A 13193-nucleotide genomic window follows, 5' to 3' on the forward strand; every position below is an offset into this window, starting at 1 on the left:
CTCTCAATCTTCATGAGGCCTTAAATTAGCCACCCATTGATGAAACTCATTCTCATCTCACGTGTCCAAGATGACACACAAAACTCAGGCCTATTGGCAAGTTTCATCTGTGGATCACACATACTTGGCCCCGCCTCTCTTCGATTAAGCCGCGTGTTGTGGTGGTCCCAGTCTTACCTGACCACATTTATCCATCTGCTTTTTAGATTTGTCATTTTTTTCTTACATTCTCAAGGCCCATTTTCCTATCTGTTGTCCTACCCTAGGCAGGAGATACTGTAAAACAAAAGTACAAGGTTTAAAAAAAAAATTCATACCACTGGGATGGCCAGCTCATAATTACCCAAGCCCATAGGAATGACTAAGATTCAGAGGAACAAATGGCAGAAAACTGTATTGTCCAATCCTCTGCACTACAGGCCAGAGAGATGGGCCAATAGGAATGAATATTTGAGTTCCTTCTTAAAAGCCAAACTCACAAGTGCTTCTTGGATATGCCCGTCTTTACCTTCCCACTTTCCCTTATTCTTCAATTTGTATTCTATGGTGAAAAGGAGTAACAGTATAAACTGTATACTACCTTGGGCTCTTAGCTCAAACTCCCTGCCACTGTCCATAGAGAAAAGTCAAGTACTCTTTCTTAGATACAACAGGGTGAGCAAATTTAAGGAGGGCAAATACAGTGTTTGGTGACCTTCCTGTTGAATTTCTTGCCATGTACATTTGAATTAGGGGATAATGGAAAAGAAAAGTGACTTCTGGGGCCTGTCTGGAATGCCAGGTTTGGCCGGCATGTGCTGGCCACAGAAGCTACAGTGTGCACAGCAGGCAGGAGTGAAACAGGTAACAGCACAGGTTATTCTTCCCAACAACCACAAGGATCCATTGTTTTGCTTCATCTCTAACTCCTTTCCCTGGAGGATGTACATTCCTAAATGATGTAAAAGAACTCCCTTCAATGGTATTTAAATAGTCTGCCTTTCTCACATCTAACCCAAATCCTATATATCCTAACTTCATACTGTAAAGACATTAATGATCAACTATTTTGTATAAACCCCATATTTATCCACATACTGTTCAAGAGTTGTTTCATCATCTGTTTGCTATATCTCAAGATCTCTGCTTGCTAGAGTATTTTATTGAATAAGCAATCCATATTTCCATTTGTGGTAAGAAAGCAGAAAAGTACTTATGAAACAACCATGTTGCCACAAATACACAAACACATCATAATTACTTACAGAACTTAAACATCTTGGAAAAGCCATGCCTAGGGCCATGAGCGAAACCAAGGCTAATTATATGCTTGTTCACCCTATTTAAAATCTTTAAATGCCCCAAACTTCAAATATTTGTTTGGATCTTGGAAGACTCCAGAAAGAGCCAAGTACTTTCTATGTAAATAGCCAAAAACCAGTGGGAGCCTTAAACAGTCCTCTGTGCATGGCTTCTCAGGAATGTGATAACAAAAGAACAGAGCCCTAGCACGGAACTTTTCTCTATTTATTTCAAAGCTATTTAGTAATAATTTCACCAAAAATAAAAATATCATATCGTTTTAGAATTGAAAGACAACTTTTTGATAATCTCTCCAAACATTTTATTCTACCATTGAATAAATTTAGGAAAAGTAAGGTAAGATGATGCTCACAACTCTATAGATATTTGAACCACAGAGCCATAGCTTTTAGATTCCTTGCCTAAGACTAACATACACATACACACACACACACACACACACACACACACACACACCCCTCCAATTCTCCAATTCCAGGGGCTTATAGAAGCTACTGAATGGATGGGCAGGGGGTTAAAGAGAGCTCTGATTTATGGGTTTGCTTAGCACTGTCTCAGTTTTAGCACCAAAAGTCTGGGTTCCAGGAAACCTCTCAATCCCAGGCAAACCAGGATGTTTGGTCATTTTAATTTTGAGTTCATAATTCCATCTGACATGCAGGGTTGGGATTTTGCCTGTAGCTCTCCTTGATCTTTTATAGTAACAGTAAAAGGGATAAAATAAAGCTACAAGCTTTCTGGTGGAGGTGAAGGAAGGAAGGAAGGAAGGAAGGAAGGAAGGAAGGAAGGAAGGAAGGAAGGAAGGAAGGAAGGATGGAAGGAAGGAAAGAAGGAAGGCAGGCTTTGAGGATTCCTTAACTGAGCCATGCATATGGTAGTAAATCAATATCAAATGAATGATTATTAAATGAATAAGTCCAGTAGTCATGTGAAAAATTGTGTTGATACAATGGTAGCTTCTAAGTCCAATGCCAAGAAAGTGATAAACAGAATAATGACCTCTGAAAATGTTCATGTCCTATTCCATGCCCATATGTCATGTGTATGTATATGTGTGTGTGTGTGTGTGTGTGTGTGTGTGTGTGTGTGTGTGTATACACACATGGCAAGGTGAAACTAAGGTTGTATATAGAACTATGCTTGCTAATCACTGGGCTTTAAGATAAAAGTGGTTATACTTGATTATCCAGGTGGGTCCAATATAATCACAAGAGTCCTTAAATAGGGGAGAAGGAGACAGAAGGGTCAGAACCAGACAGAAAGCACCATGAGAAACTCAATCTGCCATTAATGGTTTTGAAGCTAGAAGGAGGCCATGAGCTAAGAAACAAGGGTTGGTTATAGAAGTTTGAAAAAGCAAGGATTGTCTCCCAGAGCCTCCAGAAAGGAGAACAATCTTAATTTTAGTCCAGTGAGACCCATTTTGGACTTCACACCTTTAGAACTACAAGGTAATAAATTTGTGTTATTCTAAGGCACTAAATTTGTGGTAATTTGTGTACCCAGGATTCTAGTAGTATGCTACAGCTTATCTTAACTGTATTAACTCATTTCACCTCTTTCTCCTTCCTTCTTCCTGTGTTTTAAAGTCCTTTAATAAACCATGTGATCTGAGCATTTTAAATTGGTCTATGAACTATTCTATTCTTTTACATCTAGAATAGCATATTAGTTTCCTCCTGTACTATAACAGTGTTCATGTATCTTCTCCTTCTTTCTGCCACATCAGTCTCCAAACCACTCCAACGGTGTATTTAAAGAATTAAAGTTGAGGGGCGCCAGCGTGGTTCAGTCGGTTAAATGTCCGACTTTGGCTCAGGTCATGATCTCATGGTTCGTGGGTTCAAGCTCTGCGTCCGGCTCTGTGCTGACAGCTTAGTTCCTGGAGCCTGCTTTGGATTCTTTGTCTCCCTCTCTCTCTGCCCCTCCCCCTCTCTCCCTGTCTCTCTTCTCTATCTCCTCTCTCTCTCTCTCTCTCTCTCTCTCTCTCTCTCTCTCTCTCTCAAAAATAAACCAACATTAAAAAAGAATGTTGAAATATGAAAAAAAATATCCTGGATTGAAGTGGTCCTGACCCAATAATACACACTGGCAAGACATAGGGACAATCATATCTGGCCATAGTTGGTAAACAATTAACCTGGTGAACAATCATGGGTTTGTGTTTCTTGGGTAGAAGGCACATGGGACAAAAATGGTGTCACCAATGAGTGGCCAAATCAAGACCTCATGTATATTGAGTATCCATGTATATTTAGTGTACCCTAAATAATTAGTATCTCTTGTATGTTTTGTGTATCATAAATAGTGCTAGATGCCTCATGTATAAATCAGTAGCTCATGAATATTAATTATCTCCAGTCCATCTAACCTTTTTAATACATGCTCTACTATTTGTTTATACTTAACACATTTATGACTTTCATACAGCTTATCTGTGTTGTTTTGTATAGCAGAATTGGATATTCTCTTAGAAAAGAACACATGCACACTAGCCCATGAAGAGAATGAACAAAATTTTAAGGTGTTTCAAGGCTGACCCAATACAGTGTCATTTTGAAGATTTGCTTCAGGTCTTGTAAAGGTGCCTACTGTTGTCATTCCTCTGTATTCCTCAAAGGGCAACTTTACAGGATTTTTTTTTTTAGAAAGAAAAATTTTTCTTCTCCAAATCTAAAAATCCACCTGGTCTCTCCCACTGTAAACCATTACTTAAGGGTAAGCCTTGATCCCTTTAATCATTAGAAGCACCATGTTCATAAAGGAACATGACTCCCCAATCACCATGCCTTGTACTTTGAGGGGAACCATGGGACAGTACAAAGAACAAGGCTCTGAATTGCAGGAGATAGGACACTTGTCCACCACTGTGCTCTATGTAGGTCTGTGACAATAGGGTATTCACTTCACTATTCTGAGCCCTGTTATCCTCCTTAGGCAGTCAGACTTGAGAATATCTAGGACCATGTTTGATTATAAAAACTAATTGTTATCACCCACTGGCCTCTGTATTTGCCTAAATATCAGTAGTTTGGGTCTCTGACACGGCTTTACTGAGAGCCTTAAAAACATTAAAATCAAATTCATGACCAAAAATAAGTCTCACAGTCATATAATTTCATATATGAATGAAGAAAGAAAATAATTATTTTGACATTTTACCTTTCCACCACTGAAATACAGTTCATTTAGCCTTTTTGGTTTTTAGAATCAAAATTTGGATCGTAGTACAAATAGCTAGTAAAAATCTTAAAAAGGTCTTAAAAAAGAAAATCAACAAATAATACCCAAAGATCAGCTCCAAGCAGTAATCTAGAGGAAGATACAAAATGCCCCTTGTGAGTCTGCAACTGACTCTTTTCCTATAAATGGATACATATTATCTCCTTGACAAGGGCAGTTACGCCAAAGCTTTGTGGAGGTGTTTACTCTTGCTCTTAGATCTTTCTCTGCATAGCTCTTATGCGCAGTTAAAAACCAATTCCTGTTCTGTACCTAAGAGTGTTTGCTCACTGGGCTCTGTAGAAATCACTAGGCTAGGTCTTTATTCAAATTACTCCTGAAACTAAAACCTCTTCTTTTTTCTTCCTTTAAGAGCTAGCATTTTAGGATCCTTCAAGGTTTTTCTTTTTGATTTATTTTCCTACTCTCTGAATAGATCGATCTCCAAAAAAAAAAAAAAAAAAAAAATGAAGGTCACAATTGGACTAATGTCCCAGTGGGGATTTGACGAGTAGGAGGCCAATGAGAAGATGCTGGGAACCCTGCAGACCACGTGCCTCTCTGTTTCATAGCAGCAGGTGGCAGCCTGCTCTCAGGCTGTACAAATCACACAGGACGAGTGGGAGATCTGAAACCATGCCTAACAGCATCCCTCTTGTTTTTCTTGCCCAACTCAGAGCTCAGACTTTGACCCGCTACTCAGAAAGCCCGAAAATATTAAATTCAGGTAAGCCTTAATTTACAAAACTTTTTTATGAAGAAATACACTACCTGGCTCCCCTCCTTCCTCTGAAAGGCAGAAGACAAAATGAAATTCCAAATGATATATACAAGGAGGGAAAAAAAAAAACTCAGTGCTAACTCCAATTTGCCTCAATTTGGCTACATTTCCCTTGCTAAATTGGGTATAATATATCCAACTAGTACTCTCCTTTGTTATTCCTGACACCCTCGGTGATAATTTTAAAACATCGCCAAAAAGAAATTGCGCACGAGTTTTCTTTATATAAAGGAGCTTCTTTATATAAAACATAGTTTGTCTGTTTCTATAGGAACTTTACACTTTGACAAAAAAGGCATCGTCAACATTTGCCTCCTCCAAACTCTAGCACAAACTGAAAAACCCAACTCTGTTCTTTTAAAAATATTTTCTAATTTGTATAATATTTCTCACCCCACCTCTACATTAGCTTTCAGTTTTGAAGTTTTCACCAGTAGAAATGCAGGTAACATCAGAAATACACACACATCTGCAGTTATATTGATATGTATATCCCTGAAAATAAATCCGTGTCGTGTGTTTTTCTGCCATCATTGACTGTCACTTGTACCGGGGTAAAGGTTTCTGATGCTTCTGATATTTCTGTCTTAGAACTGCAAAGTTAAAAATGAGCAAACACCACAAATTCACTTTGCCTTTTAAGATTTTTCTGGCATAGGATCAAAGAGAAGAAGAAGAAAAGCCCAAGATAAGGCTTAAAACTATGAGGCTAGCACAAAAGCATGAGAATTGAAAAGTCTGTTTGTAGTCGAAATAACTCTGACAAGGGCTGCAAGCCATAGAAACGAGGCCTCGGGTCTAGTTGGGGTTTCAGGAATGAAAGGGAAGAACAGACGTTTCAGGTATTGAAAACGTATTTAGAATCTAAACTCTCCTCATCTTCCTGAGAACTGACCTTTAAAAAACCCACATTGCTACATACTTCGTTTGAAGTAAGTAAACAAAACCTCAAAAAGGGGAGTTAGTCCACGGAGTGTCTATTGGAATTACTTTCGCAATAAAGAGAAAAGAGGAAAATTACTTAGGTTAATGTATAAATCACGTACCACTTAAAGAGAAGTGTGATTCCAGGTTCTGCAAAGACAAGCATAAAATGATTTTTTTTTTTCCAGAGAGGCTGCTTCATAAACAAAACATGGGCTTATCCAGCACTGCCCAGGCACCAGACATCTGTCACTTCACAGATGTCCCCTCAGTAACTCACCCAAACAACACTGCTCTTCTCCAGCCCACAGGGACAATGAGCCCACACTGATGAATCTGCTGCAGTGTCTGGGGAAAGACTTTACTGCCCAGAAGTCAGAGTAGTAATTACAATTTACCTGAGAGTGATTTTTCCCCTGTGAATGGCTTTTTTCCACATGCTTCCCAGTGTACCTTTGCAAATTTGCCACATGAATCTACAAATATGTTGAATATTTAAGACTTTAAAAGTAAATCAGAGCACTAGATTTGTCTCTTAGTACATTTGCAATTGTTGTAACCTCTCCTTTGCTAAGTTTTAGGTTCATGGAGTCATACTTTTAATATCCAAAACAATAAATTAGCTTACCTTTTAAATCACAAGATGCTGGGCTAGTTAATCATTTACAAAAGAAACAATGTCCCACATTATTGCAAGTCTTTGAAGCAATGGGCTTGATTCACTAAAACAAATTCAAAGCAACATACATAGAAAAGGTAATTCACCTTGTAAATGCTTTTCTCAGCTCATCTGTAGGTATATTAGATACTTTGAGCTCTTAAAAAAGAAAGTAGATTGATCCCACAATAGTATCAGATCTCTGAATACTGCTGCTCTTTTCTGGAAGCAAGAAGATCCAGCTATGAGTCTAAAAGTGTATACCTTGATTCTCTATGTACTATGAATATTAAGCAGAAATTAGAATTGAGAAAATTAAATGTGAGTGCAAAGAAAATGTGCTTGTTCATGAAGATAGCCATGAGCAAAAAGATACCTATTTTTGTGTGTGTGAACGTGTGCGTGTAGACTTGTTTTTATACATGCATGCTATTGTCAATTTGTAAATATAAACAAGGCTGTAAATCTTCTTCCTTTAGGATAAACATTTGGAACTTCTACCTCCAGACCTCAGTTCCAAGCTAGAATGGGAAACCCTGAAGTATGCTGGCCAACTGTTATTTCCTGTTTGCCCCCTAATGTCTAAGAGTTCCAAGTAATGTAGAAGGAACAAATGAGAGACTGTAAATGGAGGAGGAGTCAGGGCAAAGAACTGACAAGATTTCCTGGCTCTAACCAGTTTCCTGGATTAGACTTTTGAAACCCAAATTTGGGTTCCTTCACTTTCTAATTTACCCAAACTAGTAAAGAATTAGTTGGAGAACCAAGAGAGGCTCCAGTATCCTTTACAGGGTGTTTAATGCTTTCCTTTTTGCAAAAGGAACTTTACAGTGTGCCTTTGAGTTGCTTAGTGATGATGTAAGATTTCTACAGATGATGAAGACAAGTCTGGAAGCTTGACTCACGGGCCAAAAAGCAGATGAATAGGTTGTAAGTATAGGTCTCAAACTTCCAATTCATGGAGCTGCTTTGCCTTGGAGTGCCTTGCTCAAATTCTTCATCAGAGCTCTTGAAACCAGCTATGAAACTCCCCACCCCAGGCAGAGTTTATATTCTCATTTCCCCATGCAGACGACTTCCAGTTTTTCAATATTCTGGCTTGTCTGCCTTGAAAATGAGTCTGCACAGTATTGTATGCAATTTACCTTTGGACATTCTCTCAGCCACATCTTACATATAACATTTTTGGTTATCCTCATCCTTAGATATCTGAGAAAGTTGGAGAGATGCTTGTAGACTTGGAATCATATACAGACATAGCAAGATGTATACTCAAAAGCATACTGAGCAAAATAAGTTCTTGACTGACCATCACACTGTACAATTCATACTCCACATAATGAGAAATTATAAAATTTTGTTACAGGAAATGGAGGAGAAAGGAGGTCCTAACAACAAATACGATCATTGAAAAACCTTCTCTTTGTCATGGCCAATACCTATACAGAATTTCTAATACCTACACGGTACTTTGATAAGAAATCTCTATTGGAAACTAGTAGAAGCATATTGAGAATTTGCCATCTTTTTTTTAGTTTTTCAGGCCTAGTACTGTATTATCTAACATGCACACTATTAGTACTATGTTTGATTAACAGATAAAAACTAAAACTTGGGAAATGTTCTTATGAATAGAATGTTTAGAAAAGTAGTTAGTAATAAAATAATTAAACTCCACTGTAAACTAGTTTTAGAATCATTATAAATCAATCACTCAAGGCTTTTAAAGTTATCATTAATATTTCTCGTTAATATAGCACAGTTTAGGGTAATATGTGTATGGATGTAGTTTATTTAAAGGACCAAACCATTAATAAGGCAATTAATACTTACAGGTAAATGAAATATTAAGCTTTCCTGGAGTGTTTGATATTTACTTATATTCATTTTACATTAAGAACCTAAAATAAATCAGCACTTGCTTATGATGAAATACATTAATTAAGGCATGTGTTTTTTTTAAACTTATCAAAAACAGGAAATAGTTTCTCTTCTTTATTACTTATACATAGCCTACTTAGACACCATACAAATTCAACAACAAAAAATAATTTTAAGGTAATATTTTATCCATTTCTAGATTTTCCCCAATGCCTGCTAGAATTTTACACATATTTTGCACATAATATACTTTTTTAAAATTGAGTTAATCTATGTAGAATATATTTCTGCATTGTTTCAATCAATAGTCATTCAAGGGGAAAAAACACTCAAATTATGTTTTCTAATAATATTTCACTGAATTATGGTTAGTTTTTCTTCTAGAGGCAAGTGGTAGAACATCTGGGTATTGCCAGATGCTTCTGTTATAAATAGTGTTAAAGGTTTTCTGCATCTGAGAATTATGTGATTTTCTCTTTGGGGAGTCTAATTTTATTGTAATGACTCTGCAGTTTATTTGGTGAGTATTCATATCCACTATTAAGATTTGTTCTTTATCACTAAATGAATATTTATTTAAATGTCCAGGCACTAGAGAAACCCAGAAATAGGACAAGCTCCAAAGCCCACACCCCTTCTGTCCCCTATATAGAGGTCTCAGGTCAGGCTGCTATAATCAGAGTACAAGAATGGGTTATATAAACAACAAATCTTTATTTCTTACAGTACTGGAGTCAGAGAAGTCCAAGATAAAGATTCTGGTGGACGTGTTGTTAGGTGAGGGCTCCCTTCCCAGTTTGCAGATGATCACTTTCTTGTAGTGGCAGAGACCAGAGAGAGCTGGCGCTCGTGCTCTTTAGTATCTTAATAAGAACGCTAATTAGGAGGCTAGTGTGAGTGTTTAGGCTATTTTAAAGTCTCCTATTAAAAGCCAAATATATTAAGGTTTTCTTCTTTTTTTAATGTTTATTTATTTTGAGAGAGAGACAGAGAGAAGCAGGGAGAGAGTAAGAGAAAATTCCAAACCAGCTTTGTGCGTACAGCATGGAGCCTGATGCGGGACTCAGTCTCACAAACCGTGAAATCATGTCCTGAGACAAAATCAAGAGTTGGACGCTTAACCAACTGAGTGACCCAGGTGCCTCTACTAAGGTTTTCTTCTAATGTTACCCTATTTTATATAAGCAGGAAGACTATTTTAGTAAATTACCAGTATAGAAAGGCATTTTACATCAAGTCCCTGTAAGTGTCTTCCAGCCTAATATTGCTTATTAATCCACTTATCTATTAAGTTTGTGGGTTTTTTTCAGTCTTTCGTGACTATTCGGCAATAGTTAACTTCATCAAGAAAAATGACAATTTACTACTAATGTAATTTCAGATTACATTAGTTGTTTATCAGATTTTAATTAAAATACGAAAAAACAGTACAGAGTCAACAGAAACTATTCAAATACTAACTTTGTAAAATGATGTTTTAGGTCCTATTTAAAAAGTATTTAATGAAGTACTGGGAATATTTTTTAAGAAATTCATAAAATTTTTAAAGTTGGCAAAATTCGCAACATTTTTAAAGTTGGGGTAATAACTATGTCATAATTCAACTAATTTATATAACTCTGCCCTATTTTTGCAAAATGTCTTAGTAGTTTACATATAATTTGATGAATATTGGCCAGGCTACTTTCTTTGTGTTTTCTTTTGAAGTGTTTGTACATTTGTATTAACACAAGTGTTTTAATTCTTGTCCTCGGAATAAATTACCTTAGAATTTGTGTGTTTGTGTGTGTGTGCATATATTTTCATTATGCCCCTTAGTTCCATTTCAAGGAACCCCAAACCCTGATGTGATAAAATTAGAACCACTTCACTGAATTAAGAAAAAGTGGGTCAGGTTTAAAGAACTTTTCTCTAGAGAAGCAGAAGAATAAAACAACATGACCAAATTATAGACAAATGCTTCTTGAAACGATATGAGCATATTTTATCACTAGTGATTTTTGTCTGTGTGCTTAACACATTTAACTCTATCCAGTTGGTAATACATCATTGTCCAAAGAATAAATGTAATTGACAAGCATCCCCACAGAATCAAGGTTCTCTTGTATTTTGTACAAGATACAAAATATTCTCCACATTTTGTAAAACAGAGCACATGACCACCAGAAGGGACACTAGATATACCAAACAATAGGAGTAAATTTCAACTTGGGTACGTGTATTAAAAATTTCATGTCTAACTTTAATTTACTTCTATGTAATCCTCATATGCCTTTTTGCTTGGTTGGGATAAGAGCTGGGGAGAGGACGTTTTGGGGTCTCATTTCTGCTCAAAATCATTTATCTCTTAAAAGAAATTGTTGGTTACATCACACATCTCCTCAAGCCCCAGGATGCTCATCTACAAAATAGTGATAGTACCTACCCTGCCTCATGTTTAGAAAGTTATTGTAAAGCTACAGTAATAGCTGAGCACTCGTTATGTTTAATAATTTTAAGAGCTTTAAGAACTCAGGGCTTTCCAAATGTGTGCCTCCAGTGAGTTTCAAGTACTTCCAAAGATTATCATTTCCAAGCAGCATCAGGGTAGCCAGACAGGTCCTGGGACAATCAGAAATCTCAGGCTGGACCCAGCATGAACTACCTCATTACTGGAGTAATGAACTGGGGTTCATTACCTCATTATCCCTTCATATACTGGGTAACTAGTGAAATAGTTTCTTTATACAATAAAGGGATCTAAAGTAAGGATGAAAAGCACTGACTAATCCATTTAATTCTCAACAATAACCTTACAAGTACATACCATCATTATCTCCATTTTACAGATGTTTATCTTAAAGCTCAAGAATACACAGGATTAAGTGAATGCTAAACTTTGAAAAGACAATTTTATGAAAATATTTTTTAAAAAAGAAAATAAAAGTATTGCTATGCACTCCCTGAAATAATAGCTATATTAATGCCAATATCAAACATACACTGGTCTCTGTTAAAGCTGGATGGTATGAAGTTACATGATTGTCCTTTCCAAGGGGCTAGATATGATGATTTCTTTAATGTCTCCTTAAATCCTCTGCTTTATTGAAATTTGGTCAACCATAACCTAGCCAATATGGTGATTCCTCCAAAGGAATGTAATTATGTCCAAGACCTGTAGGTGACTATCAACAACAGACTTTGTAGACGAAATACAAATAAGCAATTTTGAGAAATAGAAGAATGATGCTGGCCTATCATCTTTCTAAAACGAGTTTATGCTTTCTTTTTTTTTTCAAGTTGATATCTTACAGTTCTAATGTTACTTGAAGAATACAGTGTTGCTTCAAACCGAACCTCAATGACTTGACTTCAAGGCCGTAGATAATCTGATCTCCATCTCCCCTCCTGCCTTAATTGATCTCATTCTTGAACTGTCACTGAATTTAAAGGTCGAATGGCACAGTGAGGCTTGTTTTGAGTTCCTGTTGGGAAGGATGAGGAGTATAGGTTTCTTTTCCTATTTCAATTATAAACTGGAGAGCAGGGAGCATACATGCAGCTTTATAAACTTCCATCTTTCAAATATAAAAGAACTTCAGTAAATTTAACATACTCAATTATGTGTTTATGCAACAAAAATTTATTACATAGCTCCTGTGCTAGTCTTTAGGGAAATAATGGTGACCAAGCCAGATAAAATCATGACACTAGTGGAGGTTGAAATATAGAGAAGTTGAAGATTATAAGATGAAATTCCAATATAGTGTTTATCAGTTTATCTCAAAAACAAGAAGAAAGAGAATTTACATGGAGGGGATCAAGAGAGGGGGAGGGGTGGGGAGGCATCAGGAAAGTCTTCCCAGAGAAAATCTGCATTTAAACTGAGTCATGAAATGGGAGGGAGAAACATTGAAGAAGAAGTACAGGAAGAGAAAATGGGAATGACAGACAAAGAATTGGACCTTCAAGAGACCAAACACTTTTAGATAAAGGAAATTAATTCAGTATGGTTGAAGGATGGACAATGGGGTCAGGGAGAGGGGTGAAATATGAGCAAAAGAAAGCTTTTGAAGCCATGGGCAAGAGTTTGAAATCTTATAGTAGCAATCTCATTGGATTTTAAACAAGGTAGTAACATAATCAGATATTCAGAATTTGGCAAGATTTCTATCTATAATATGGAAAAGTAACTTAAGGCAGGAAGAGCCATGGTTAAGTTTTAACGACAGAAAAACTTCACATTGAACTAGGACATTGAACTAGTGGACAAGCATGAAAGATATTTAAGAAGTAGAAATGCAGGGATGGGACTGGGTGGCTCAGTCGGTTAAGCATCCGAGTTTGGCTCACAATTTATGAGTTTGAGCTCCACGTAGGGCTCTGTGCTGGCAGCTCAGAGCCTGGAGCCTACTTCGGATTCTATGTCTCCCTCTCCCTATGCCC

This window comes from Felis catus, chromosome C2 (genome assembly GCF_018350175.1).
Source record: "Felis catus isolate Fca126 chromosome C2, F.catus_Fca126_mat1.0, whole genome shotgun sequence".
Classification (NCBI taxonomy): Eukaryota; Metazoa; Chordata; class Mammalia; order Carnivora; family Felidae; genus Felis; species Felis catus.